Source organism: Schistocerca serialis, chromosome 6 (genome assembly GCF_023864345.2).
Source record: "Schistocerca serialis cubense isolate TAMUIC-IGC-003099 chromosome 6, iqSchSeri2.2, whole genome shotgun sequence".
In the NCBI taxonomy this organism is placed as follows: Eukaryota; Metazoa; Arthropoda; class Insecta; order Orthoptera; family Acrididae; genus Schistocerca; species Schistocerca serialis.
Window position 1 is genome coordinate 381,606,518 of NC_064643.1, and position 5,833 is coordinate 381,612,350.

The 5,833-nt window shown below is 41.4% G+C and overlaps 1 non-coding gene across 1 annotated transcript; it reads left to right on the plus strand.

Moving 5' to 3' along the window:
* Positions 1 to 692: 692 nt before the first annotated feature.
* Trnas-gga (transfer RNA serine (anticodon GGA)) lies at positions 693 to 776 on the plus strand. Its single transcript is given in 2 exon segments — positions 693 to 732; positions 742 to 776. It is a non-coding gene; the product is annotated as a tRNA-Ser (tRNA).
* The last annotated feature ends 5,057 nt before the right edge of the window (positions 777 to 5,833 follow it).

Here is a 5,833-nt window from a genome sequence, read left to right on the forward strand (position 1 = left end):
CCAGTTTTTACACAGTCCATTTTCTACGGAATCCAAGCCAGCCACTGTCCCGAATGATGGAGGTGACCGTGGAATGATGAGGACAACACAAACACCCAGGCAGAGAAAATCCCAATCCGGCTGGGAATCGAATCGAAGACCCGTGATCCAGAGGCAGCAATGTTAACCACCTCACCACAAGCTGTGGACAAATCGTGCTGAAGTCACCTGTTGCACAAGTTCGTGAAGGACATTTTAACTGGGACATGGGTATCTTTTTGCTTTTCGTTTCACGTACTCATCGTCTGATGAATATCATGCCTTGGATTATAAGGGTAAGGCTGGTTCCAAAGCAAACACCAAGAAAATACACAAGCGCACTTGTCTACAAGCCTCCTCACATTCGCTTTTATGTACTGGTGTACCGGTAAATTTATTTCTGGATACGTATAATAAGAAGAGAAACACCAGGTGCACTATATTACACAGCATCTGAACGTTCAGAGAATACTCATGAATGAAGGCAGTGCTTTGGTCGCCCCACACACATGGTTGGCTTGTTGTCACAATCCACAGATTCTCAAATCCATCTACCATTAATTACTCCATTCGCAGTCATCATATTCCAATAGCAAATCATTCACTCAGTTATAACCACAGCTATAGGTTGGACGACCTCGGAAGTTTAGCCTCGTTGCCTGACAGATGGGCCGGCCTGAGTGGCCGAGCGGTTAAAGGCGCTACAGTCTGGAACCGCACGACCGCTACGGTCGCAGGTTCGAATCCTGCCTCGGGCATGGATGTGTGTGATGTCCTTAGGTTAGTTAGGTTTAAGTAGTTCTAAGTTCTAGGGGACTTATGACCACAGCAGTTGAGTCCCATAGTGCTCAGAGCCATTTGAACCATTTGAACCTGACAGGTGGTTGGCACGAGGCTGTCGTAAATTGGTCGAGCAAGCTATAAGCAAGTGCGGTGCAATGGGGTCTCATGTCGAGTGGAGTGAGCTGCCACTCGTGGCAAGGAACCAGTCACAAAGGGGTGAGTTGCTACCTCAAGTAGCAGCAGGTATGAGCCGACAGATATGTGGCTTTCTCCAGGCAGCTGAGGTGAGAACGGCTGTGTTTACTGGATATAAGTCGCTCTGCGGGGTGCAGCCCCCATGGTATGTCAGCCAGTCCAGGTTGCATCACTTTCACTGGTCTCGCGTGCTCGTGCTCGCGCACACACACAAACTCACCCACCCACTCGCCCACACACATACACTCACACACACACACAGACACACACACAGACACACACACCCACACACACATATATATATATATATATGTTTTTGTGTGTGTGTGTGTGTGTGTGTGTGTGTGTGTGTGCGTGTGTGTGTTTTTCTGTTCAGAACATCTGCATCATGCTAGCGTGCAGGTTGTGTGCCTCATATTACTTGTAAAACCCTGAAGCAGCAGTACTTGAGAACATTTGACAAATAAATTTTACGTAAAACCATTACATACAATTATCTTAATGCGACTACCAAATACGGCCCTTTGGCCTCATATTCAAAATAATAAAAATGAAGATTTCCATTACTTTGCAAACGTGACTTGAATCCAGGGCCTTGAAGCATCTAGCCTTAGCCTTCTGGACCTTTTAAAAAATGAAACAAATCATTTAACGACCAAAATATAGTACTGTCTCTATATTAATTTAACTATTGTAACTCTTACCGAGGAGGTTCACTGGAAGAAAGATGACAAATTGTGGGAGCTTTCTGAGGTATCCACGAATTCTAAACGGAATTTCGTGCACGTATTTTGTGCATTCACGAGATATAAATTACTGGCTATTCACTGAGGTAGTAGTTTGCAATTACATACTACCTGTTTAATATGATGGGCCTTTCTCTTTCTATCTCTCCCTCTCCTTTTCTCTCTCTCTCTCTCTCTCACTCTCTCCATTCTGATGCATTCTTTTGTTTATTGTCTTTGAGTAAAAGTATTTTCTTTAATCGGCATCTCGTACCTATTTACTGAAACATACAAGGGTACTTGTGCAGAACGTTGATACTATAAAAATGTATAACGCTTTATTATGATATTCATTACAACTGCAAAACATTTCCTTATTGTAGCTACTGTACCTGTATTTGTGAGCACACGTTACCTCCATTTTTCACATATAATGTTCCTCGCCAAACCATTTGATCCAAAGGTGGTATTCGTATTGCAGGATAACTCTTTCAACATCAAAAAATTTGGGCTTCCGCCAGATGACAGTTGCATCCCCTGTGAACAGTAGATACAAAATACTGAAACAAGTTCTACGTATTTAGTTTCTTGATCTCACGTACCCTTACCTGAAGTGGCAAGTTATTACACAGCAGCTTGGTGGCTCATACTACCGGTGTATTTTACACTAACAATCCACATTGGCTCGGCGCTCAGCGCGTTTCACTACTGGCATCAGATGTTAACTACAACACGCAAATCGTCCTTGCAAGGCAAACTCATCCTACTTCTCAACCAATACACTCATTGTCTTTCAATACTGCCTCAACTATTGAAAATCGCTCACAAGTACTCCACATACATTCGTCTCCTGCACCAGCCCAGAGTTATGAAAGTGGTTAACATCGATTAAACGAATCTCTTGAGGCGTTAGATGTGTAGTCGACCTTTCTGTCTGTGACTCCCGAGGGCCGCACTCTCCTTATGTTATTATGAAAAACTTTCCCCACTCTGCATGCACTACAGTGTTAGTAAAGAACTTTTATCTTACAAATCACCATCAGGTACGACGGTTTAATTTATTATGTCTTTAGTATCGGCTATTTACAACACATTTATCAGACACTATACTTATATAACACTGATCAAAAGTAACCGAACGACCTGAATTGCTTTACGCCTGATTCACATGCAACTCGCTGTCAAGCAGGTCCTCTAATCGTTCGTCGGTACAGTCGTTTGACTATTGAAAATGTCTCCAACAAGTCACCCCCAGAATACACAGCTCTGTATCGCAGTAACTCAAGATGTAAAGTAATACCACGTACTACAAATATCAGGGACCCCTTATCACAGATCTGTCTGTCCTTAAGGCTTGTAAGCTCACTTTAATTACAATAAATGAGATACCTGAAATGTTACCATTCTCATTATTACGTCAGATAGGCAATGCACGTAGTAAGTTCGTCGTACTGATGATTTCCTCTTCAAAGTAACATACCACACTTATTATTTAACACAAAATGGAATTAAAAATTTAAGTTATTCACGAACAGCTAGTTGAGAATATCGTATGAACTTCAAATGACATGATGAACCGTCTCATTCTGAATACGGATTCAAACCCAGGTCAGGCAGATTAAGCAAAGATTTCATGACTAACGGAAATTGACAGTCACTCCTGCATAGGTATGCAAACAGTGATATACCTCAATTTGTGGCAGTAAAAGTTAGCAATTATCAATTTTAAATTACATAACATAAACATTTTTAACGGACACATATTCCTACCCACCATTTATTGTCCCTGTTAATGAAATACGAGAGATGTTAAATATTGCTTCTTCACAAGTAAGTTATTTGAAACGCCGTGAGGTAAAGCTTTGTGTTGGACAGGGATTCGAACCCATAACCTAATCGGATTCTTATAGAAGCACAATAAATTGTGACATATCGGATTATCTCGGCAGTAGCTAGATGTTTTTACTGATGTGACGAGACGGAACATTAATTTTTTCCTTCCCCGGACTCCAACCCCGCACCTATCGCTATTATATTCTAGCGAAAACGAACGTTAAATATGGGTTTCTTACACCAGCAGCGACATGTGAGCATGTTTGAACTACAAATAATATGACTAAGGGTTCAGTGCTGACTGGGAATGGAAGCCCACAAATATCGTTTTTGACTACACACAAAGAGACGTCAGTTACCGATTTTTTCTCCACCAGCTGCTCGGAATGACATCCTTGAACTTGCAGTGATTTTGCAAATAGTTGTGGGTCTCACTGGGAGTCAAAAACGTCAGTTATCGTTAGTGTTCAGAACGAATCAAAATACTTTAATAATCAAAATTATTATCCACCAGCAGATAGGTGTTCTCTTGCTAGAGCTTGATAATACACAATGGAAACTTAAGTACCGGGCCAGGATTTGAACCCATAACGCGCAATATGTGGAGATGTTGATGAATCTGCAGTTTTGAACAAACAACTAATTGTAGTCGACGTGTATTGTCACGAAGGGATGAAATTCCATGTTAAGGACGGTCTGAGTTGCATCCCTGTTCAGAACCAATTTTATCGACGTACAAAAGCTCAAATAAAAGATGGAATAAATGTCCTGTGACCCTACATTGAGTTTGTTTCGTCACTAGAAATAAATAACTAGTATAAGAAAGGTTACTGGTGATAGAGTTTGTACACATCGCCACTTCTGACTTTATTGTGGTTCATCCTACTGTCTACTTGGTAGAGAAGGAATATCATCTTTAATGTGAACTTCAGCCCAGAATGTCATTACACCTTTTCCACTTGGCATAGCCAGAAGAGAATAGAATCTGTCTCTCCCTATCAAAAATCGTCGTCAGTAGTTGGAATCGAACCCACGCCATAAGTAAATGGCCATATCATCACTCCAATAAAACATCACGTCTTCTTCTCTGTGACTAATTTTCTATCATTATGCTGTTTTGCCATACTGGATGAGTATTCTGACACACAGGCTCCATGTAGTGTTTTGCAGCATGTTCAGTACATTCAGTTACAAGCACAGGTCGACAAAACTTTTATAGCACGTTTCCTCTCGGTGCTGAAGCTGTGAGTGTAATTCAAGCAAATCTACAATATATTTCGATTTCTGTCACATTGGTAGTAACAGTTTGGTTCAACAATATTTCAGCGAGAGATCTCTTCGCCGACCATCTGCTTCTGAACAACACTTGCGTCTGAGTTCGCTGGGAGCCGTTTGCTGCCTACCGGCAGGGGCGTAGACACTGCGATGCCTCGCCTTCTGCCGACAACGTCTGCTCCACTCCTCACTCTCGGTGGTGTAAAATGCTTTAATGTTGTTGAGTGGTGAACCATAAAATCTGTCTACGATTTGTGTTTCACACTGTGTAGCAACAGGGCAATTAACTGTTTTATTTGATGAGTATTTTATTGTACTAGTATGCAATACATCAATGTGGCATAGAATTAATTTGTTTCTGTTCCAGTGCACTATAATTCAAGCGTCGCATCCTGTTATTTTTCCTTTCACAGGAGATTCTTCAAATAATTTATTTTTGTCAGGGATACATTTGTGTTAGTCAATGCACAGAGAGTAAATGCAGTCATCAGTCGGAAGAGTTGTTGGAACACCACAGTGCTTTAATAGGCACGGTCTTGGTGGAGGTGGTATGCCGTTGCTTACCTCCGACCATAGAGTAGTCTTTCCTAGCCAGTTAATAGGGTAACCTACAGTTTAACGTGGCTTTCGGACCACAGTGCAACTAGGATAGCTTAGAATGGAAATCTTTCTGTTCATTGCAAAGGAAAACAATTTATTTTCTAGGACATTCTCTGTTATACACAACTTTAAACAGGTCACGTCGACCAAATCATATGGAGGAACTGACAACGACGTAAATCGGAAGGCAGTACGATTCCTTGGCTTTTGGTTTGGCAGTATTCGACAGCCATTTCTAGGCTCAAGTAGATGAAGAAAGGCAGCGCGTTTTTGTTATCAAGTAACGTCTTCACCAGTTACTTTAGTTATAATGTATCTACGAGTAATTCCTGACGTTTGATATTAACATGAAAAGGATTCCGTAGACAGGAAAGAACCTGTTCCCGGGCAACTACTAATATAAT